Source organism: Pinus tabuliformis, chromosome 6 (assembly GCF_031772625.1).
Source record: "Pinus tabuliformis cultivar Carrire ecotype Pingquan chromosome 6, CPIR1, whole genome shotgun sequence".
NCBI lineage: Eukaryota > Viridiplantae > Streptophyta > Pinopsida > Pinales > Pinaceae > Pinus > Pinus tabuliformis.
In genome coordinates, this window is record NC_142292.1 from 174,428,811 (window position 1) to 174,454,296 (window position 25,486).

Consider the following 25,486-nt stretch of genomic DNA (forward strand, 5'->3'; position numbering starts at 1 on the left):
CTCCAAATGCGGGATCTGGCAACCCAAAATCTTGCTCTGGGCTCCAGCTCCTTTGGAACATTGTTTCTGGGAATCCTAGTTGGAGGCAAGAGAGTGCGTGGAAAAAATATTTTCATGGGCAGGCGTTTGAGGTGCTTGGACTAGCCTCCAGTATTTCCAAAGGATCACCAGTCTTCAAACTCTGTCTCACAGCTTTGAAACTTTTCAGTCATACGCTTTATTGGATCCCAGGTAATGGGAAAAAAATTAAAATTTGGGAAGATTCGATTCTTGGAGATCAACCCTTGAATCAGATGGCAGAACTGGAAACCCTTTGGGACATCTCCAATTGGACAAATGATGCAGAAATTCTATGGGATGGTTGGAATTTGGGGGAGGTCCCTCATTGGCTGGATGGTGAAGCCAATTTATTGTTGGATTTTCTCCAAGGAAAATCTCCCTTAAAGGCCTCTTCTAAGGACAAAAGAGGGTGGGGTTCCCTTTCAGGCTCTTACTCAATAGCAGAAGGTTACAAAAGTATGATGGCTGTCCCTAGCGTCCCCCCAGAGCCAACCCAATGGAAATTTATTTGGTCTTTTCCTGCTCTCCCCAAAATTGACTTCTTTTGCTTGACTCTGGCGCATAAAAGTATCTTCACTAGAGATAACCTATGGAAGCGTGGAATGGAAGGTCCCTCCAGGTGCCCTCTTTGTGCATCGGATGAAGAAACGTCTAACAACCTGTTCTTATTGTGCCCCTTTGCTCAAGAAGTTTGGAAGGGTGTCCTGATGTTAAGACTTGACAAAATAGAGCTTCCAAGAAATATTCAGGACCTGCTAAGAAACTGGGCCAAGTTATCCCTGTTCTGTCTCTCCAGAAAAAGCCTTCTCAAGACTGGCTGGATGTGGATCCCCAAATTCACATGCTGGAAACTGTGGTTGGAGAGGAACAACAGAATATTTAGGGAGGAGAGTTGTAACCCGGTCAGAATTATCACTAAGATCAAAGCTCTGTTGGGGGAGGCCTTAGAAACCAAACCCACCATAAGAAATGGCATGATTCTGGATAGCGAGGAAGATCAATGGTTAAAAGAGCTTGTTCCAAATCATCAGAATAGATCCATTCCTCCTACTAAAGCCCCTTCTCATTGGGAAATTTGTCTGGAAGAACAACAATTCATAAAATGGAGATCTGCTTTGGATGATCACTGCCTATTCTTTGATGGGGCCTCTAAAGGTAACTCAGGAAAGGTGAGTGGAAGGGGAGTTATCTTAAGCCCAGGTGGCTCAACTGAGATGCGCTTTGCTTGGGGTCTGGGGCATGAAACAAACAACAGAGCAGAGGCTCTTACTCTGTGGCAGGGTCTAAATCTGGCTATCAAGAGGAATCTCCTCTCCATCTCAGTCTTTGGAGGCTCCAGACTAATTATACAATATATGAACTCTCAAAATATCCCTTCTCAGGTGTAGTTAGCCTCCATCCTCAAAAAAGTCAGACTATTGTTGCCCAAGTTCCACAAAATCTCCTTCTATCATGTTCTAAGGAAGTTAAACTCATAGGTGGACTTGGCAGCCAACCTAGGCTCTCTCAGGAGCAGGAGACCTCTGTTAGTAAATGATGTTGAATCGGACTACAACATTCCTTAATTTTGAGTTGTCTGGGCCTCTGTTCCTTTGAGCATTTCGCTGATTCAGATTCTCCAGACTTCGGGACCGAACCATTTTGAGTTGGTTGTTGTTAGGAAACACGGACTCATCCACAAGGGAAAATTCAGAACACAACCGTGGCATTTTCGATCTCTTCGTCGTTGTAACTCACTGCTACGTCTGGGTAGGTGCTGGGGAGTTCACGAGGGCCTCTTCAAGGCCAATTTACCGCTCTTGGCATTCTTGAACACTATATAACACTTCGCCAGACATTTCAAAAAGAAAACGCAGTGATTCTCGGGATGATCTGGCACTCCGGCGCGTTGGATCTCCTCTCTGCAAGCTAGGAAGCAAAGCTACCTCACGAAAAGTAAAAGCAGCGGAATTTCAAGGCACCATTCTGAAACCAAATCAAGTTCTTTTTTAAGCCTCTATCTGCATTCACAGTGTAACTCATTCAGTGGACTATTCAAAAGCAAAATCTTCTTTCCCCGCCAACTGTAACAAGGAAATACAGGGTTTCAGTGTTAAAGTCCTCGGTAGTTGATTTACCGAATTTTAAATAAAAACTAACCGTTTATGTCAAAAATAAGAAAATGGAGAGCGAAGTGCTGAGGGTTTGACGCTGCTCTGCAACTGGAATACCTTCACAGACTGTGTTGTTTAGCCATTAACCTTGAACCATAAGGCAGCTACAACAGAAAAAGGAACAGCTATCACGCAATGGAATCCCCTCAGGGGGAGGACATGATGCCTCCCCCCGCTGATACGGAAAATGGCCTGCGACAAACTGAAAATGTTAGGATGGACCATCCAGAAGATACAACAACATAGAATGAAAATATGCTAATGAATAACAACACAAATGAAGAACCATGAGCGACGTCAAACACCTGCAAGCCGGTAGCAGTTGACAGACCCAAAATCGAGCTCCCAAGTCAGCGCATCAACACTCAGATCCAGTTTATGAGGGATCATGCTTTGATAGGAAAGTTCATAGGCCTTTGGCAACGAAGAAGTCTTTGCACAGCTAGATCGCAGCCAAATGGAATCCCAATGGGCACATAACATTGCAGTTAGGGCCTAAGGGATTCTTTACTACCATTTTCAATTGTCTGGAGGACCGAAATAGGGTATTGGATGGAGGACCATATTTCTTCAACACAGTAGGGCTATACCTAAGAGGATGGATTGAGCGCTTTAACCCGGACAAAGAAGATCTTAGCTGGGCCCCAGTGTGGTTGCACCTTTATTCTCTCCCTCTGGAGTATTGGGATGAAGACTCTTTGCGAGACATTGGGAATGGTTTAGGCAAATTCATCAAAGTGGCAGAGGAGACAAAGCTGAAGTGATACACCTCCTATGCACGGATCTGTGTATACATGCACCTCACCAAAGCTCTCCTAGACACGGTAAGCCTCTACCATGATGATTATGAATGGTTACAAACAATATATTACGAGCATGTACCATTCCGCTGTCGAAAATGCCATGCCCTGGGCCATTTATTCCGAGATTGTCCCTCCAATATGAAATCCACAACCACCCCTTCAATGAACAAATCCGACTCGGATGGGTTCACAAAAGTTCCCAATCACAAAAAGACCCATAAAAAGCCCTCTACCTCAGTCAAAAAACCTGTCACCAACACCTCCTTGCCTTCAATAAGCAATAGCTTTGAAATCCTGCTACAGCCGGAGGTTTACATTTTAGATAATCAGAAACAACCTGAAGCCATTCCTAAGACTTCCGCCCAATCTGTTCCATCAAGCTCAAAGAAAGCCCTCACTTCTAAGCAACCCGCGGAGACCAAAACGCCATCTCCCAGTAACATGCAGAAAAGGACTGCTCAAGGTATGGAGGTAGATAGCACTCAGATGCAACTCACGATTGTAGATGATACAGAGGCAGAGCAGGAAATAGTACAACACATGGAAGAGGAACCAGAGAGCTTCGACATCGGAGATCTAGAGATACTGGGACTTGAACAGGCTTGTAAGAAAAATGAATATGACAAAATTCCTGAGCGACAGCTAGAGAACTTAGAAGTAATTCTCTCAAGAGCACATAAGCAAATATCATTAGGCGTCCAAACTAGTAGTCAGTGGGATGGAAGAAATATCTTCAAAGACGGATGAAATATGTTTGATGATATGTATGTAGTCAGTACACTCCTATGCATTACTCCTTTGCATTAATCCTTGCTTTGTATCTTGCATGTATCCTCACCGCTTGTCAGATTTGGCTACCTACTGCCAATAGTCTCTTAGCTCTTTCCTGACAAAGCAGGTGGAGGAATTTCATTCAACCTGATTTCTTCAAGGTCTTCATAGAAATTATAGAGCTAAGAGAAGGAGATGTGGAATCTCACTATCAAACTCTTGAAAATACTTTGCATGTTCGAATATATCCAAACAATTAAGCTACCGCTCAACAACATTGTCAATCTTGGAAGACTCAAGAAAGATCACATCTCTAGATATTATAAACTTCTTATTCACTTCATCATAGAGATGGTATGCTTTGGAGGTATGAGTACCCAAAGAAGATACATTTATGATTCCTTGCACTGAGTTTTTTTATCTGTTCCTTAGGTACGAAGGCATAATATGAGGAACCAAAAACCCTGAGATGCCTCACTGAAGGAATGTGGCCATAACACATTTCATAAGGAGTCTTGTTTCTAATAGCAAGAGTTGGACACCTATTATTTATATACACAACACATAGAACCACATCAGCCCAAAACCTTATGAACTTAAAATGTGAACTATGCCAAGTTCATAGTGAAAGCAATACATTCCAATGAACTATGTGTTGAACAATGCAGCAAGAAATTCTCAATTTGATTTTTCCTTGATTAAATTGAAAAAATTCAAATTTCCACATCAACAGACAACTTGGATGATGTTAACTTGTGTGACATGGCTTGTGTCACCTAGTTTACTCAATAAATTTGAGTTGGAGGAGTTATAGTTCAGTTCTGCATATGCGATTGCTAACTTGTGGCTATAAAGGTCAATTATTTCAGGTTGTTGTCAGTTAAACTAGTTCTAACTTTTGGAGGAACTAGTGGAAGGTCATTTAAGCAGTGGGACTTCAGTCAAACTTGGTGATCATCTAGTTAACTGATCAATCTATCCAAAATAGTTGGGGCATGAAGAGAAGTCAAGTCCCCTAAAATTGGTGGAGATTTGAAGGTAGTTTTAATTTCTTGTAGCTCACACAGTTGCAAGAACTTTCTATAACCATAGTGGAGGAGGTAGCTTGATTAGGAGCTTCTTGTGAAATTAGAGAGTGAATGATTGTTGGTAGCATTAATAGCCTACCAACAATTTGTTTTTCACCACAGTTCAATGTTTTGGCCATGGTTTTTGAGGGTGGATATTTTTTTTATGCTTTTTGGTCATGCACGTCCTCACTAAGTATCTTGGGAGGTCTGTAATAGTTCCTTGCATGCACATCCTCACTAAATATCTTTTGGGATGTTTGTACTAGGTACCTGTAAATTTCTGTTTGCCAAGGCTTAACTACTTATGATCTTAGGTGCTCACAACAATTTGACAGTTTATGGCACTTTCCAAATCACCATTCCTGAAAGGATCCAACAAAACGACTTCAGAGGAAGATGAGAAGGGAAAACTCTTATTGGAACTAGCCTAGAACTAGTGGAATTGGTTGGTCCCAATGGTTTTAGAGTTGTACTAGTCTAGTTTGGTGGTTCATATTAGATAAGGTCGGTCTTGTATTGAACTGACCTTAAAACACCAAATTCACTAGTTCTCTAATAAACTGACCAATTCTAAAGAATGTAGTGCAACATAGCTAATGACCACCAAATAATAATTTTTTAATAAAAAATACTGAAAAGGAAAAAAAAAATATTATTAACTCAAGGGCCCTACAAAACCTAACCCTAGTAATTAATGGTAATATTTAATTTTTAAAGTTAAAGTAAAAGTTGACATTCTCCTTATCTTTCCTTTTTGAAAAGGAAAGATAAGGATAATGTCAACTTTTACTTAAATAAATAATATTAACATTAATTGTTTCGAGTTGTTTCAGAGTGGTTACAACTTCATTCAATTTTGAGAAAGTAAAATTTTAGATCCCATTCAAAACTTAGTGGTTATTGTTTGAACCGCTTCTTTATAATGAGTCCTAAACTTTGACTTCCAATTTTTCAGGTGCAGTTATTGCATAATCATATTCCTCGTGAGACTTTGCAGTAGAAGTTGATTTTTAATCCATTGCAAGCACTTGAACTAGCATAGGGAACCGTCAGCTACCCCTGCCAAGTTGCACCTCAATGTTGAAAGTTTCTTTTTCATTAGACATTCATTTTATCCATTAGATCATTACTTCCACTGTGACAGTCTGAAAACACCCTTGCCATCATATGCTTGACAATCCATCTCATCTTTACTGCTGTTGGGTCGTTAATATACCATTATTATTGTCACTTTTGAATGCTTAGTCACCCCATTTCTACCTTTCTTCATCACGTCATTTATCATAATTTATCATATAATTCTATTTTACAATGATTTATGCTCTTATGTAAAAATATTATTTATTCTCCTTTATTTCTAATAAATTGATGATTATGCATGATTTTATCAATGAAAGTTTAATAAATTGGTTATAGCATTATTCACCATTTTTAGCCTCCAAGATAATTTCCAGATTGAAGATTTGATCATTAAAAGTGCCAACTCAGAAATGCGCTGGAATAAGAAGTGACAGTTTTGTGGTTGAGATTCTGAGCAAATGAAGATGAATCTGGAAAATCTAGAACATGGATTTTGTCCAGAACAGACCAAATTAACTTTGATGAAGAATGGTTTGCCCAAATTAAACTTTCATTGAGAGAAACGCGGGGTTATTTGAGCACAATTTTCTCAGATTCATTGTGTGGCCGTTTTCCAAATCTCAGCTTGCAAAGCCAAATTCGCCTTGCTCTTGTTGAAAGATGGATGGAAATATATCTTCTTGTTGATCAATTAGTTGGAAACAATCTAATTTTGTAATAGAAATCATTTTGTAATTATCTCTGTTGTAACTTCTCTCTGATCTCTCTCTATTTAAATGAAAACAGAGATCAGAGAGGGGAATGGATTCGAATGATGGAATTGAGGATGAATTAGAGATTTAGAATTGAGGATGGCAGAGAGAATGGATAATGGCTGAGAGATGGAGAGATTTCTTGTTGTAATCCACTGTAACTCTTCTTTGATATTTTAATATAAATCTTGTTGCCATTCCATCTTTGATCCTGAAGTAACCCAGCAGCATCCGCTGGCAGCTAAGGGCCCAACCTCTCATGGATTGTGCTGCTGCTGTATATTATCTCTTTGGTTTATGCGTGGTTTTCATTATCAACTTTATTTGGTAATCTGGAATGTTCTATTATTTTACATCATGGTTCTGTTATATCTGATTTATGTTCAATTGAGTAATATCGTTCTCTATGACAGGAATGCTGTATTGATTCATCTTGACTTGGTAACACATTGCTGTTCTTTTAATCATTGATATAACATTGTTGGTCCTTACAGAATGTATTGTTGTTCAATTACAGCGTATCCGTGTTGTAACACTCTTTAATTGGTATTACTGAATTCATCTTAGAGACTATATTTCCTTGCGATTGCTAAATCTATGAACGTTGCTGTTCCATTCCAAAATACAGTCATATTCTTTATAACTAAGACTGATAATCGGATTACCAAGATCAGATTACTATTAAGGTGTGCCATGTGTTAAGTTATTGTGTATTTATATTTGACTTTCCAGCGTTGTTTCATATTCCATCATTAATCAATGTTGTTCTATTTCCGTGTGCTGTCCGATTTATTCTTAAAGTAAAGATTGCTATTAATTTGGCTTTGTTGTTGTTCATTTCCATTAATTAGAGTTTTTTTGTTCAGATTCCTTTAATTACAGTTTGCTGCCCATTTACTTTGTTGTTCATTTATGTTGATTAATTGCAATAGTTTGCTTTTAAAGAGTTTTCCTAGTTTACTTTCAATGGCAGCTTTAGTTCAATTTCTATTTCCTTTTAATTGCTTTAAAGCAGGACTGTCAACTGTAGAGAACATTGGTTATTGCTTCCTCGTTCCCAGATTAATTGTCTTGTTCTAGTTTGATTTAAATTGCATCAATCTCTAGAGGAATGAGTTATTGCTACTGTATCCTCAATTGATGTGTGCTAAGTGAATAGTTGGATTTCAAAGCATTTGAGTTTATGTTATTGTTAGATTTCTTTTTCAAGCATTCATTTACTTTTGGATTTTAAGCACTATACTATAAAACATTACTCTTGAGTAAATAGCCGCCTCAGACTGAGTACACTCTTGAAATAAAAAGTCGTCCCTGGGTTGACAATTAATGTGAAGGTAATTAGAGGTGAAAAAGACCCTTTTTATCGCTCGACAACTGCTACCTTATAAACACTCTTAAATCTTGTGTCTCCAATATAAAAGAGGAAGAACCAGAAAGGGACTTCTTGGCCCTCTTCACAACCCACAATATGTTTAGCTTCTCTCTTGTGCTTACACTCTAGTCTTCTTACAGCTTCAGAATGGTGAATCTTAAACACAGTCTCATGATGTCCATTCAAGGAAGCATAATTCACCCTTTGTTTGAATCAAATTATCCTCCTAGCATTCCCTTTACCTTTAAATGTAGGCATATATTTTCATTCTGGATGACTGTTAAGCTTCCCATCTCTATTTCGCCTCCCTCTCCTACCCTCATGAACCCGATAAGCTGAATTTAACCAATCTCAATGTATCTGAGATAAACAATCCATCCAACTGGGTAGATTGAGTTGAGACCCTTTTAGAAACTAAATCCATCCCTCCACAATGATATATCCCTCCCCAACAACATCATCATGCTCTGTTCGAGATCTATCATTCCCATGATCACTATAAATTTCTAAGTCCTTCACTTACATATTTGGTAACATCATCATTCAGATCACTTATACTTTGTTGTGTTGTTTCTTGTGTTATGATTTCCTTTAATTGAAATATCTCCCTAGTAGGCATGAGTAACTAAATTCAAGTTCTTATTGAACTCTTGTGTTAACATACTTAATTTTCATTTTGACCTATTCGGTTTCAAATTCTTGTGTGGTTGGTTTACTGGTTGACTACTAGCATTCACTAAGTGGTTATTGATGATCATAGTTAGTCTAGAGTGAACGTTGGACTTTGCCTTGAAAACCAAGCCCCAAGAATAAGCACTTACCATGGAACATTTCAGAGCCCATACTAGTGGAAGGCCAATTGTGCAGTGGGACTTTAGTCAAACTCAGTGATCATCCAGTTAATTGATCAATCAACCGAAAATATCTAGTGCATGGAGAATTCGAGTTACCCAAATATGGTGGAGATTCGAAGGCAATGTAACATCAATTGTAGACTAGCCTTGAGTGTACAGGTGTTAGATACTTTCCCCCTTTTCTTGCTTATTCATTCATTGCCAAACACTATACCACTAGTTCTAAGAATCTTGTGGATACTATCACCACAATAAATGTATGTTTTATTTTATACAAGACAAGAATTGTATATTTACCTTTGGGACACTCCAAAAATATTTTGATGCACCTTTGTCACCTTTATGACTTTACGACCTTAATTCCCATTCCATGTTCATCCATGTGGATGCACTTTATGATGTTCTACGACAACCTAATGTCCTTGTCAACTTCCTCTCATCTTCCTTGTCATGTTTTCAGGACTTGTGTATCCAACAAGAAATTTGGAGAGAATGCCATCAAGGTAGAAAATCAAGGGGGTTTCAAGTCATTTATTTAGGGTTCCCACTAGCATAGTCCCACCATATGATCCACCCAATCCCTAAATTGGGGTCTACTGCTATTTCAATTAATTATTAGATGATCATGGTGGGCCATAATTCCAGGTTAAATATTATGACTCTTCATATGATATTATTGGAGATACTTGAGAAGACATCTTTTTGGCTAAAGGGTTAAGGGAGGATTTTGACTTCAATATTGACCCATATTCTGATTCTAGAGACCCATATTGTAATAAGGTGAAAAGCTCCAATACTAACCGGAGATTTGTGGAGTTTTAAATGACAACTCATTAAAATTCCATCAACTGACAAAGTCTATAGATAAATTTTAAGGAAACCCTTTGGAAGACCTTTATAATAAATGACCATTAGACCCACCTCTGATTAGGTCTCGATCCAACCTCAGAAAGAACTTTGAACAACCCTTTCAAGTGACATCACTCCAATATCCAATCCAACATAAGAGAACACATGGATGCCCCACTTTAGTGAGAAGAGGAATATTTAGTGAAGCACAAGACCCTCCCAAAAATATTTGAAACATAGGCTCAAGCTACCTTAGGAGGTCTGAAATGAAACCACATTCCTACACTCATTAAGATGCCACTAAACAAATTTATAAGGAATGAAGTAGTTTTATATTAAATTCCACAGAGGGTTGAATGAGACTCAAAACATAGCCACCTAATTTCTTGTGAAATATCCTTAGAAAAGGCTTCTCTAGGCCTCAGAATAGTGTCTGAAATAGGGCTTTGACTTCTGAGTGGCTTAGATTTCCCCTACCAAAGAGGGTTGAAAAACATCTCTATTAATTCAATCAAAATATATCTCTATCCTAGGGCCAAAAGATAAAAGCCGGGCAAACGAGCTTTATCCATCGAGATAGATTTGGATGCAAGAATCAATGTTTTTGGGTCCAAGACCATCTTCATTTGATTCTCCTCATTGTTTTGATTCCAATGGTAGGTGGAATGCCACATAACTCCTCATGTTTGACGAGATATGCTTGATCAAATTTAGTGCCTCAAAAGTATGGTAAATATCCCCAAAATGAGTTGATGAAGGCAACTTGATGTTGTGGTGAATTAATGGAACTTAGTCTCAAATGGTTGATTAACATTAAAGGTATCTAATGGGTTTCCTTAAAATTTATCTATAGGCACATTTAAGAATAAATATGGTTATACACAAAATCAACAAATTAATAATATCTATCAACATTAAGTTATAGAAACGTTTTTCTCACTCAGCTTTGGATTGATGGTTAATGGGTCCACTGTTAAGGCACCCCTTGCGTTAGGCCACCAGTTAAAATCCCCCATCATTTCTAGCCTACAAAAAAAAGTTATATAAACGTTTTAGAAAATAGAGATCACAATTATATTGTTGTCTTATCTCAGTCTAAACATAAATGGATGGATATAGTTAGAACTATAGCATATGTAGATGGCTTAATCAAATAATTGACGCAATCAATTGCTGAATGTTGTTGTCATTTATCCCAACCTCAGTCTTTGAAACACTCTTAATATCTGTCTATGGATTGCATTGATAGGAATACCCAATGGTCACGAAACCATAAAAGGAAGAGAAGAAAGCAAGCCGTTGTAGTGTAGCCGTGATACTCTGCATTTAGGAATTTGGATGCAAGAATCAATGTTTTTGGGTCCAAGACCATATTCATTTGATTCTCCTCATTGTGTCGATTCCAATGGTAGGTGGAATGCCACATAACTCCTCATGTTTGACGGGATATGCTTGATCAAATTTAGTGCCTCAAAAGTATGGTAAATATCCACAAAATGAGTTGATGAAGGCAACTTGATGTTGTGGTGAATTAATGGAACTTATTCTCAAATGGTTGATTAACATTAATATTGGGATTATTAAGGATCATCCTAGTTAATTTTAACTTACAAAGAAAGACTTTGTAAAGGGATTATTGATTAAATACTTTGAATCCCATGTGAGCTTTTAAGGATGATTTTTTTGGCTCCAAAATTTAAAAATTCAAATTTCATTTTGTCTATGTCGGCACCATGTGTTAGGATGATGTTCACCCCTCTAGAAGCTTTCTCCACTTTATATTTGAGCTTGACATCTCCTTGGAGTGCATTGAAATTTTATCCAATCCTAGAATTATCTCTATTCTAGTAGGTGAGGAATAGTCGCATTCACCTATGGATGAGGATGAATTTCATTGTGAGCTATTAAGATTGATCTAAGGCTATTGTGGATTTTCTAAGGAGTATACTTGAGGTTTTTTGTGGAGTTTTTTCACCTATTTTGAGGCCTAATTTGAATCACCTCTATGGAATAATTTCAGATTCTATTATGGCTGAACTCACTGGCATAATCAAGGAATATTCACTATTTTTTGAGGTAATTTCATTGGTAGTCCAAGGATATTTTTATATTAATATTGAGCCATATTCCAATATTTCTCTAAGGAAACCTAGTTTTCTATTTCTGAGCGCTAATTTGTGACTATTTAAAGAAATTTTCACAAAGCTCCAATACTAACCGGAGTGAGTTTTGGAAGTGGGAGGTATTGTAATAAAGATTCACATTGTCTAATTCTATGACTTGAATTGTAGGATTTCAGTGGCTCGCAGCGATGGATAAAGTTGTTTGAGTGAAAATGGAAGTTGAAGCACAACATGAGAACTATGCTGCTCTGTGCGAGGCCTTATGCCTTGAACCATCTCTCGGCGCGTGGCTTTGAATGCGGAATATCTCTCTGCATTTGATTTATGGCTACAACCCATGTCTCTGCGCATGGCATTCCCTATATCCAGCTACCCTACGCGTGTATTTTGTTTTTCAGGTAAGATATCTTCATGATTCATAACATCATTTTGGTCTAGTTAGTCTACCATTAATGTTTCCTTTCTAGACGAGTGGATCTCAGTTTTTATCCATGTAGCTGCACATGGCCATATTTAGTTTGGCGTATGGCCTTTCCCTTTCTATTTTTCCTGGTGCGTGGTATGATTCTAAATTGGTTAGATCTTTTTTTGCGCCTCGCAAACTAGTTATGGCCTGACAATTGCAGGAACATAGAGGGTTTCAAGGAGAGGGTTTCTGCAAGGAACAAAGGAACGAAAAAGATAGAGGGTTTCAAGGAATAGAGAGGGTTTCTGCAAGGAATAGAGGAACGAAAAAGATAGAGGGTTTCAAGGAACAGAGAGGGTTTCTGCAAGGAACAGAGGAACGAAAAAGATTGAGAAATGTTTGCAGATTCACGAAGATGGTGACAGTGCCACACTAATGTAACTTTGTTTCTGTTGTGCTAAGAGATGGCTAGAGAGTCACCTTGATTTGTTCCAGAGGGATTCTCCAGATGGCACGAGAAATTTGGTAGAGAGGGTTTTTGTAAGGAATAGAGGAACGAAAAATATTGAGAAATGTTTGCAGATTCACGAAGATGGTGACAATGCCACACCAATGTCACTTTGTTTCTGTTGTGCTAAGAGATGGCTAGAGAATCACCTCGATTTGCAGAGGGATTCTCCAGATGGCATGAGAAATTGGGCTTTTGGGAGGAATTGATGGAATAGAATCTAGCGGTGGGCCTGGCGAAACTACTCCATTCCCTGCCTGATTCCTGCCACGACTTTCAATTATGAATCCACTGGAAAATGGTGTCGCATATTCATCAACCAAACCTTCCTCCTCATTTGCCCCATTGCATTGGAGGGTTTGTCGAGAAAATGGAGAGACAAACACCAATGTTTGAGAGCCACGGGACTAGGGTTTTTGTGATGGGCATTAAGGGCATGAGGCCCAATGGCAGCAGAGCACATACTCGTTTATTCGTGGGTGCGGGAGATAGATATTAAGACCCTCATTCTTAGGAAAAGTGGGAGACATGGGCGCCGAATAAGTGGGAAACAGCAGGAAACAGCGGGCTAGGCCATCTTAAAATGGAAGCAGGCTGGCTTAAAATGGAAACAAGATAGCTGAAACCATTGAAAATTCTTTTTGTGGAGGCCGAAAATCTTTTTGGCACCAAATTGTTTTAGTTTTTATATTCTGGGGCTTTCATTGTTATTTTTCAAAGGAACTCGAAGCTGAGCTAGAGGTTTCAAGGAAGACAGCAAAGGGTTTATTTTCCACAGGTATTTTCCCTTCAATTTGATGTATTTCCCTTGCAAAGATGTTGGCATTGGTATTATTTTCCTTGTGTAGCTGTATTCATTGGTATAGCTGTAGGAATTGGGATTATTTTCATGGTATAGATTTAGGCATTCGGATTATTTTCAAGGTATATTTGTGTTTGTGAGTATAATTTAATGTGTTTTCCAACTAGGGAAAGTACTTTTGAATTATACTAGTGCATGAACATGGAAACCAAACCTAATTTGAGTTAATTGGTCTCTAGCAGAGTCTATATATTGCATTCATGTTCATCAATAACATATTATTAGATTTTATTAGAAATTTGAATTGTCTCTCTCGTTCATTGGTTAATTTCTTAGTGGTTTTATTCTCTCTTGTTTCTTGTTTTGCAAGTAACTATCTAGTATTTTTTCACACTTATATCTTTCTATTATAGTTTATCTTGGTTAAGAAACTCATCTTGGTACCATTTCCTAAAGTCTTGCATTATTGTGATTTGAATCTATTCTCCTTCAAGGACGTTTTGTTCAAGAATGCTTATTTTTATTTTTCTTATGTAATTCCCTCTTGGAACCATTTCCAAGAAGCTCATATGAATTGACTATCCCAACCTTAGACGAATCAAATAATGATTTTTTACTAGATGTATCTATCATTTTAGCATGGTGTATTTTTATGGAGGTGATTTTCTTCATTTTATTTGTAGATAATATGTGTTTTTTAACCTCTCAACGAATCTTTATCTTTGAAATTAATCATTGGTATCATTAGGTCTTTGTTGCAATTTCTTCTGAATTTCAGATAGATTTTCTAGCAACAATGCATTCAATTCTAATGGTTTTTCTCTCTCTTGGATTATCCTTTCATTATCTATCACGTAGCCTTAGAGTATTTCTTTTAGGATCCTCACTATTTCTACAAGACTTAGGAGTGTTTCTACTTTAGGATCCTCACCGTTTCTGCAAGATTTAGGGTTTTTTCTACATTCGTCCTCTCTTGATATTCCTCACTTTTGACATGGTTGGTTTCTTCAAGAGGAAATCATACCATATTGGGTTTTTCTTGTGATGTTGGTTCCACTTTTTCCACTCAATTATATTTTATTTTTAGTGTTGTAATGCGAAAAATTCAATAATTAGTTGTAAATTAGCATCACAATTTAAATTAATAATGGAGTATAACCTTTTATATGCAATTGTGTCTTATAAAATGATAGTGTTGCACCCTAACCCAACATACAACATTGTAACAATCCTAGTTCCTTTGGGTGTGTTTTGAGAAATGAGGTCATCCTTTTATGAAAATGCACTCCCCATTGGCTCATTGCTATATAAATCAAATTCTGTGCAATAAATGGTCACATTGTGTCACTTGATATCTACCATTCTAGGAGATGCACTGGGATGATCTTTTGCTTGGATATGTGATCATGTGTTTGGCACTAGACTCTAATTCTTTAGCATGAAATAGGTCCATATCACACACAACTTGCTTTTTATACTAGCAAGATAAAATCACATATAATATGGAAATTTTCTTTATCAACAATATAGGGAATGGTCCTTGTAAGTCCAATTACAAATTTTGTAATCTATTGCTCAAAGTCAGTATTCTGTCTACAAGTTTGGTTCTTCTTGAATCCCCTTTACTAGGAACATTCATATCATCCAAAATAGTATAACCCTCAGCTACTTCTCCAGATTCTATAGGATTTTATGTGAGGAGAATACTTTCAGAATGATCTGTCCCATCCAAAATCGTAGCATCGTTCTCCATGACACACACATGGTCTCCAAGTGGGACATGCAGTGACAAATATTCAGTCTTTGATGTCACATCAATTTCTATAAGCTCAAGATTTTTCACTAGGGTATCATATTCTGGTCCCTCGGCATGTTCAAGCCTCTTCAATGGATTATCCAAGGAAAGTTGCTGATTGCACACATCCTTGTCTTCTAGAAGAGATTCATTCATACTTAAGCAAGGGGATATATTGTAACTTTTTCTAAGTTCCTGAACTTTTGGATGTAATACTGGAGTCCAGGCCAAATCAGGTGCTTAAACAAGGAGGTATATTATATCCCTCCGTAGCCTTAGGGATCCTCAACGGAGTATCAAACTGGAAAGGTTCCTACTTTCTCACCACAATCTCTATATGTTCTCCAACTTTGAAATTTTGGGTCTCTCCAGCTTCCTGGCCATTGTTTCCCTCAATTTTGGCAATGTCAATGAATCACTCATGTTTTTCGTTGTTGTCCATATCAAACAATTGTTCTCTAATTGGACTTGCATCAGTTATGCCATCAATAGTAAAAATGCTTTCCTGGCATGCTCCATATTCAACTTTATTTTTTTCCACAGCTATATTATATCCCTCTGTAACCTCAGGGGTCTTCAAAGGATTATCCAATTGGTAAAGTTCCTACTTGTCATATATTTCAACATTTATTTATGTAATGATCCTAAATAGTGTCCACAAACTTTTCTTCGCAGATTTCTATTACATTATTCTATACAAAATGGCAGACCAGGTATTTATGTTGCTTTTGGTATTTGTATTATTTATGTTGTTGATTTAGTTAGAGGTTGGATTTGTTTTTAGAAATATCTTTAAAATGATACTTCAAAGGTTTGTTTGTGACTAGTTAATTGCTTGTTGGAACACTCTGATAAGCTTGCCTCAAAGTGTTGGACAGATCTTCAATGCTCACTCAACACATTGGTAGAGTTTTGTTCAGGGTTTTGAACCTAGTTCTCAATTTTTTTCATATCTAATTCCTACAGAAGCACTAAACACTACCTTGAAACAACAAAAAAATAAAAGTACAAACAATCAAGTGATCAAAGAGCCAAAAAATACATTGAAAAACTACATATTCATAGATTCACTCCCTAGGTTTATTCATTGGTCATGTTCTCTTAAAAAATAAGTAATACCCAAGTTAAAAATTGCAGTCTTGTTGTTTAAAAAACATGGTGCATTCAGGGAAATAGCACATCGTCATCTGAATATTCAGATGAACGGGAAACAAGACCTACTCCAGGTACAGATGAATACTTCAATGAAATGATATATTGCAGTTGCAAAATGTGCCAAAATAGGAAACTAAAGAAGCGAAGGCTTGTTGGTATCCATAGATTGGAACATGGAGTTTATATAGAAGAAGCGGTACATTATAATTAACAAATTGTTATTCTTATAATAAATAAATATGCACATTATTTAATACATTATTATTGATCATTTCATTTGATTTTTTTATTTATGAAAAGCCGCTTCCAGTTCCCAATATTCATGAATAACCAATGGATGATATTGATAATAGCAACTCTCAATATGAAGGACAAGACACATTTATGGAAGAAGCCACTTCGAAGATAAATGAGGTTGGTGTCAATGAATTTATCCAAGACTTCTACACATCTTTTGAAGAAGTTGTTGATTCACCCTAGCTCATTTGGCTAGGACACCTCTTTATGCAAATGTTGAATCTTCTATATTGGCGAGACTTATGTTGTTGTTGAACTTGAACGTTACACATGGACTGACAAACACATGCTTTACTGATATATTAAGGTTGGATTGATATTCCTATAAATTAATTCTCTAGATGTCTTAAAAGTTTTGAATATCATGTATACTTATAAAAATCATTTGTTGCACTATGCAGACTTTTGGAAAACAAAATACTTCCAAAGGACAATAAGTTGCCTCATTCTCATAGAGAAGTATCTTCAATATTGAAAGAAATTGGAATGAGTACAAGACATATGATGCATGTCAAAATGACCATATATTGTACTATGGAAATAATGCAAATTTACAACAATGCCCAAAGTGTCACACAAATAGGTATCGTCAAGATCAATTATCCAAGAAGGTTCCTTATAAAGTATTACGACACATTCCACTAAAGCCAAGGTTTGAGAGAATGTTCAAATGCAAGGAGTTGGCAAACTATATGGATCATCATGCACAAGGGAGGAGCCAAGATGGTGTCATGCGTATGGTTGCGGATAGTAAATATTGGAAAGATATTGAGGTAAAATGGCCACATTTCATAAATGAGCCAAGGAATGCAAAAATTTCTCTAGCAATGGATGGCGTAAATCCTTTTGGAGATCTTAGAACAACATATTCTGTTTAGGCCAGTGTTAATTATAAACAAAAATCTCCCCCCTTTGATGGCAATGAAAAAGGAACATGCAATGTTAATTCTTATCATACCAGGTACTAGAACATGTGAATGCAATGTTTTCTTGAAGATTATATAAAAATATTTCAATTCAGTTAATCCTAATAAATAACTCTTTGTTCACTTAGGGAAATATCAGGTAAAGGATATGGATGTATACATGGAGCCCCTCATTGATGAGCTTCGTGAATTATGGGATGGTGTAAATATGTTTGATGTATCAAGACCTATCAATGATAGAAACTTCCTATTTCATGCAATTCTTATCTGGACAATTCATGATGCCCCGAGGCTCTCTATTTGTTGTGGTAATATAATATAAATTACATTTATAATTATAATTATTATGTTCATTTTAGCATTTACTAAATATGGGTTCCAATCTTATTTTAGGACTACAAACAAAGGGGAAACATGGTTGTCCATCATGTGGGCCAAAATTGTTGCATAGGCAGTCAAGGGATCTCAATAAAACTGTCTATGATGAGTATCGACAATTCTTACAACAAAATCATCGCTATCGAGTGCGTGATAAACATATGTTCAATGGAAAGGAAGTGGAAATGAGGAAGCCAATAAAGATGAACCCTGCTAGGTGGAAAGCGATGTATGACAAAAAAGAAGGGACAGGCTTTCCCCTAGGAATGAAAAGACTCTCTATTTTCTACAAATTAGAATATTATGAGAGCTTGCCAATAGCCCACCTATTTGATACTATGCACATCGGGAAAAATGTGGCAGAGTGCTTGTGGAAACATCTAAATGGAAATAACATTGAAGCACAAATAAAGTTAAGAAAGGACCTTCGAGTTTCCAATATCATGCCGAACATGTGGTTGCACGAAGAAAACTCATATGTTCATGCTCCATGGACATTTACATCAAATGAGCAAGAAAACATCATTTCTACTATGAAAAGCATAAGATTTTCTTCTCGCTTTGGTGCAACATTAAAAAACTTATTCACAAGAGATGGATCAGAGTTCTCAGGCCTAAAAACACATGATTGGCACAATTGGATAAAGGTAACGTTGTCACATGTTATATTTGTTGGAAACTTAATTATAAAATTGTATATCCTAGTGATAATATCAGTTCATGCATATTTTAACATGGTTATTTGTTAATAGACATGCTAGTATAGTGATGAAATTAGTTCATGCATATTTCAACATGGTTATTTTTTAATGGTCATGCAGTATGTGTTTCCTGCAGCAATACCAAGTACTTTTGACCACAAAGTCACTTTGACTATTTACAAATTATGTAAATATCTGAGGTATTTTTCAATCCATCATGCATACTCTTCCATTACTCTTATCATTTGAAGTGAAACATTGGTTATGCCTTTATATGAGTTTCTACTTTTAGTTTAGAAGAAATAACAAGTCTTTATTGTAATACTTGTAGGTGGGTCTCATCTAAAGAGATACATCAGGATGACTTGAAGTATTGGAAGAGGAATGTTTCACTTTTGATGTGTGATATTCAAATTTGCTTCCCTCCAAGCTTCTTTAATTCTCAAGAGCACTACCTTGCACACCTAGTAGAAGAGATTGAACAGTGTGGTCCTATTCATATTCGAACAATGTGGCTCGTGGAGAGATATATGAAGGTCTTGAAACAATTTGTGAGGCAAAAGGCTCGACCAGAAGGGTCCATAGTTGAGGGGTACATGTTTTTCTAGGCCATGGTTCATTTGAGTGAGTACTTACCTCAATTGCATCTTGAAGCTCCGTGATTATGGAATTATAACCAATCTCAATCATTTGAAGGAGAAAAATTAGAGGGAGAAGGGACTTCAAATAGGATAAAAGGTATAAAAAAATGTTAGGAGTTAATTTGTATCTTAGGTTTTATATTACATGGCTTTAAATAATTATTAATTCATTGAACGAAAAAAAATTTCATTGTAGATGCGAAGGAGTGGGAGGCATTACCTTTGTATGTTGCATACAATTCTGACTTTATGTTGGAATGGATGGAGAAGTACGCTGAAAAAAAAAGATATTAGAAGATGAAAATGCATGGGCCAATATATATAATAGACATGGTCAAAACACCACTCGAGGATTGCCTGCAAGCCATAAAAGAAAGTGGCCAGAGAGATGCTTGTGGAATTGGCTAAAGGCCAATATTGAACACGAGGCAACAAAAGGGAATAATAGAGTAACACAACAACAATTGAATTTCATTAAAGGATCCATAAATGGGGAGGTGATATATATTAATATATTGCATATATTTAAGAAATTTTTTCTTAGATTTCATATCCTTAGAGGACATTATCGAGCTTGATTTTATGTCTTTCAAGAAAGTTATTTTTCATGTTGAATGGTACAAGCTTATTGAAGTGGGACAAGAAAAAACTATCTTGCTCCATGATAATGGATTCCACATGATCAATACATCTAGGTTTCAAGCCACTTCTAAACCTTATGTGTTTCCAAGTCAATGTGACCAAAATTTTCTCATTCCAAATTTATAACAACCTGGTTGGTCATTTGTGATTGATTATGATCCAAGAGGACGAAAAGTAACATTTATTCAAGATGTAGAGGACCATGATTTAATTGAAGATGTAGAAGTCCCCCATGAAGACATAGATGGCCAAGATGGAGATGATGAAGAATTTATTGTCAATGATGCATATCACCAAGATGAAGACCAAGACGAGTTTATTGAAGTTTCTGAAGGACATGAGCAACCACATGGGCATCAAATCCATGAAGATGATGAATTCATTGATTTTAATTTACCTGTAGTTGAAGGTGATGAAGACTATGAAAATGATGGTATTAATTTATTTGTGGATTTAGGGTCTATTAATGATGGGGTATATATGCCATTAGATGAGGAGATTTCATCCGAGAATGACATTTTATGAACACTATGTATACTTTAAGATAGTTTTAAGGATTCACTACAATATAATTTTTCTTTACAAGTTAGACATAGGAGTTTTAAATTGTAATGAACATTAAGTAATTTGAATGTTTAATGTTTTACTTGTGAGGATGACATTTTTCGATCACTATGTTTACTTTAAGATGGTTATAAGGATTCACTGCAATATAATTTTTCTTTACAAGTTAAGTATTGAGTTTTTAATTGTAATGAACATCAAGTAATTTGAACATTTAAGGTTCTACTTGAAAGACATATATATTTGGTGTTACCAATTCTATTTTCTTATCGGTTTTTTGATCAAGGTTTTCTTATTTTTATGTTATTATGTGTTTTATTAAGAATGTACCCATGGGTGTTACTGATGCTACTATGGGGGATTCAATGATATTCACTACTTTTATGGAAATGTTAACAAATTCACGAGGGCAAGACGCTGCTATGATGATGCATGAGGTAAGCTTGAATATTGTCTTTTATATGTTCAATTATCTTATATTCCTTATTATATTATGCTAATTTATGTTTGTGGAATGCAGGCAATCACTAAAGTCATTCCAACCCCTATAACACCTTATAATACATCTAAGGTAATGATAGTGGTAAAACTTGATCAATATTTTTGTGCATTTAGTTAACTTATTTCACTATATATATATTTATTAATATTTGTGTTTTTACTAAGCGTGCATTTTGTTGGCATGTAGGATTCATTTATGCCCCTCATTACAACCAATGTTGGCATGCAGGGATCATTAATGCCCCCATATACATCTAATGTTATGCAAAATGTAAGATTCAACCATTTATTTGTGTGAGTTTGATTATGTTATTTGTTGAGAAATCTAGGGCATATATTTAATAAAGCTTTTGCACAACGACTCCATGATTTATGAGGTGTTACGAAGAGCTACATCATGCCTTCAAATGGATCACCCCATCCGTTTTTTTCTTCTTGTACATACAATACTATTTTAACAAGTAACCCAAGCAATATATTATTCCAAAACATGATGTCAAGTTACTTTTCTAGGGTTTTTATGTAATCAAGAGGCCTTTTTAGGGTTTCTTAAATTCAAAACTTAGATCATACTCTTTTCCCTTTATGTCATTCTAGAGTTTATCCCATGCCCTAGAAATCAAATCATAGGGAACAAATACTTAAGATTAAGGTTTCTAAATACTAGGGTATTTCTTAAAATATAAACCCATAAATTCAACCCTACTACATCTTATGATGGACCCTTTAAAAGAAAATTATTATACATACCTCACGGACAACTATCTGTACTGATTATTATTTAGTAAACAACACTACATGGTAAACATTAGAGGCCCCTTCATAAAAACCGCTTACAACCATTACTCCCCTCCGCTAACATCTTGTGGTTTCAACATACAGCTATTACAACTCAAGGAGGACAGGAAGCTGTAAATCCATGTGGTCAACCAAAAATAACCCAGCTTATTCATCGTGATCCTGAAAGGTGTGCAAGTGTTTAGCTAATCCGACATCAAGATGTTGACAACCGTAAGGTTGGAGGGCCATTGTTGCTCAAATTCATCAATGTAGATATGTTGATGAGGGTATGACCAGAGATTACTTATATTGAAGCATGTGAAGGGATTCAAGGGAGAAATGGTGACCAAATCTTCCATAATGTTGGGTCTTGAAGAATCTGATAAAGAGATAAAGCAAACAATGAACGACACATGTGCTATGGGTGTTGATATCCTTACAATGGAATAGTATTTGCAGCCCATGGCTTTCAAAGAATGAAATTTGATTAGTATTGTTGATACAGGCTCTGGAAAAACAATGGCATATCCTTTACCTGCTATTTTTCATGTTAATATGCAACCTTATCTAGCTTCAGATTCTGAACCCTGAATGCGAGCATTCTTGCATTCATAGTCATTGCATTATTATTTGTGGAAGCTTACGCACACCTTTCATGAAGAAAAGATTATGGTGCTCTTACTATTGAGGAAGCTAACTCCACGACAATGTCCTAATTGTTTTGATTGACATCGCTGATTCTTTGGGTGATAGTCAACAATTTGGATGAATTTCCTGGCGATAGATTAGAATCTGGATAAATATGATGCCAAAAAGAAACTGCTTTGAGCACATTGTAGCTAAACTCCAATTCATGTGTAAATCACACCAATTCTGGATCGAGGATTGTGAAAGCAAGTTTACTATGGAATAGTTTCTGGTGTTGAATCATTAGGTCTCAAAAGATACAGGCTTGTAATATTGGTTAATAGGTGCCTCAATTTCCACTATTTTGGACCTGTAGCACTCAAAGGAAGACATAAATCATGCCAATAATATTGTGGCCAATAACACTGGACGGGTGAGGAAAATCGCACAAGTATAAACTAGTAATGTCAATAGAGAAGGGGTTAAAATATGTAGAGTGCCCCAATCTAGATCCACCACATCTATTCAGCTACCACAGCTTTATCACACAGATCTTGTATATACAGCATGAAAGGGTATTCAAATTTATTTATGAAAAATAGAAATCAATCTTAGATGCCTTATAAAGTATTGATTTGGCCGTAGATTCAATGTGTGCAAGGTCAAGTTGCAGATTGGGTATGGGCATATTTTAGAGCCCAGTTTTGATACAGAGACAACAACTCTGAGTGAAAATAAGGAAAATGCATTTTTGATTTGAGGTGTGACTACTTTTTCCATTCTTTTATGTCACTCTTGAAGATATTTTTACTTCTTTTTCCAATTCTTTTATGTCACTCTTGGCCTCAGAGTTAATCGTTTCTTTGGATATTTTTACTGCTTTTTCCCATTCTTTTATGTCACTCTTGGCCTCAGAGTTAATAGTTTCTTTAGTCTGCCAGTTGTTGCTGTTCTTCTTCCCTGGATTTTGGCAAGCACTATTCTTCTCCACTTTCACTACTCTATTTGAATAATGAAGCAACCAACCATTACAAGCCTGCAGGTTTATACACTTCAGTTATTGGTTCTTCATCATAAACTAATGTTTTCTCCATTCCCATTCCCATTGCATTTGTGGAGCTGTAGCTAGTCAGAAGGATTGTTGAACTCTTCCTCTGGGGTTTCTGCCTGATTCATTAATTGATAATATCAAAGGCATCATGGAGAGAAGAGAGTTAAAGTCTTCAAAGGGAAGAAGTTGCATGCAGAATTTCCATATGTTGATCAGGAATGCAGCTGGGTTTTTCTTAGCATTAACTATCTTGGCTATTGCATTTTCACCTGCAGGTGATGTTTCAATTCAGGGGTTAAATTTTGCCGTTTGTTTTCTATAACACACCAAGATTTATAATATAAACTTATTTTTACCATAAAATTTGGAAAAATTTTAAGTTTTAAGATCAATTTCCATTCTTAAACTTTTCCATCCTTATCAAGGATATGAATACAATATTAACTTAAAATTTATCTACATTGTGTGCTTTACAGGTGCTTATGATCCACTGGATCCAAATAGTAACATAACGATCAAATGGGATATTGTGTCTTGGACTGCAGATGGATATGTTGCAAGTAATGCCCTTTCATCAAATAGGTCTTGAATTATAATTCCCTTTCCTCATTTTCCTGAAATAGATGTTGAGCTTTTCTGAATTTCATTCCTAGTAGCCTACAAGTTAAATTTTCAAAGCTTGACATGATGACAAATTTGGAAAACCTTCAAGTCAGGTAGAGCTTATTTTGATATTGATGAAAATTTCTGATAAATTGTGTTGTATTGATTGGTATGTTCGATATTTTGAGTAAATCCTTCACTCATTTTTAATTAGCTTTATGTCCCTGAAATTAAGTAAGTATTCACTAGAAACATTGGTACAATTTACTAAACATTCCCTGAAAATCTTCATGCTAGAAATTATTTTACTCTTTGCTGAGTCTAATGAGCTTCCCTTTGTAGGTGGCCATGACCATGCACAATTTTCAGCAGTACCGCCATATACCAAGCCCCCCAGGATGGACTTTGGGTTGGCACTGGGCAAAAAAGGAGGTCATCTGGGCTGTGGTTGGTGGCCAGACAACAGAGCAAGGAGATTGCTCCAATGGAAAGCAGGTGTTCCACACTGTTGCAAGAAGGACCCCACCATTTTTGATCTCTTACCAGGTGTGCCTTACAATCAGCAATTTACTAATTGCTGCAAAGGTGGAGCATTGGCATCTTGGGCTCAAGATCCTCAAAATTCCATCGCATCCTTCCAAGTTAGTGTGGGCAATTCAGGGACCACTAACAAAACTGTCAAATTGCCAAAGAATTTCACTTTGAAGGCTCCAGGACCGAGTTATACTTGTGGCCTTGCTAAGATTGTTAAACCCAGCCTATTCTTTAGTCCAGATCGCCACAGAACCACTCAAGTTCTGAGTAATACACTATTATAATCCCTCATAATTTATATATTTGTGAATGTCATGTCTTTCACTCTGAGCTAGCTAAGTCTTATATTTGAATTTCCCTTGTCCTTGTGCAGTGACATGGAATGTAACATGCATATATTCTCAGTTCCTGGCTCAGAAAAGTTCAACATGTTGTGTCTCCTTATCATCGTTCTATAATGATACTATAACACCATGCCCTACTTGCGCCTGCGCTTGCCGAACAACATAACTCAACCTGCTTGTATTGAGTATGATTCTTATTCCCTTGCAAATTCATTCAATTTATTTACATGCCATAAGACACCTCCGCTACATTCGCCACTTAACTTGAATCGACTTCGACCGTGAATTTGAAGGAGGTGAGAAAGGAGAAGGAAGGAAATTAGAAAGAAAAATTGGGATTCATC

The 25,486-nt window shown here is 36.5% G+C and overlaps 1 pseudogene; it reads left to right on the top strand.

The window, feature by feature from the left end:
- Positions 1-25,308, top strand: part of LOC149258008 (COBRA-like protein 1) — a 44,630-nt pseudogene extending 19,322 nt beyond the window's left edge.
- The last annotated feature ends 178 nt before the right edge of the window (positions 25,309-25,486 follow it).